The 262-nt window shown below is 44.3% G+C and overlaps 1 protein-coding gene across 6 annotated transcripts in view; it reads right to left on the bottom strand.

The window, feature by feature from the left end:
• LOC104832750 overlaps positions 1–262 on the bottom strand; it is a 20,296-nt gene that overhangs the window by 9,981 nt on the left and 10,053 nt on the right. The gene's annotated exons all lie outside the window — the stretch shown is intronic.

Raw genomic sequence — 262 nt, 5'->3', positions numbered from 1 at the left:
CCCAATGGGATTCATCCCAGGGTACTGAAAGACCTGGCTGATGTCATTGTGGGAATTCTCTCCATTATTTTTCAATGGTCTTGGGAGTCTAGAGAGGTCCCAGTCAACTGGAAGCTGGCAAATGTTGTCCCAATTTTCAAGAAGGGTAAGAAGGAAGACCCTGGTAATTACAGGCCTGTCAGTCTCACTTCAGTGCCTGGTAAAATTATGGAGAAGGTTATTCTGGGAGTTATTGAAAAACACTTGAGAGACAATGCAGTCA

Source organism: Haliaeetus leucocephalus, unplaced genomic scaffold (genome assembly GCF_000737465.1).
Source record: "Haliaeetus leucocephalus isolate CR32 unplaced genomic scaffold, Haliaeetus_leucocephalus-4.0 Scaffold262, whole genome shotgun sequence".
In the NCBI taxonomy this organism is placed as follows: Eukaryota; Metazoa; Chordata; class Aves; order Accipitriformes; family Accipitridae; genus Haliaeetus; species Haliaeetus leucocephalus.
This window is presented reverse-complemented; position numbering and strand designations above follow the sequence as displayed.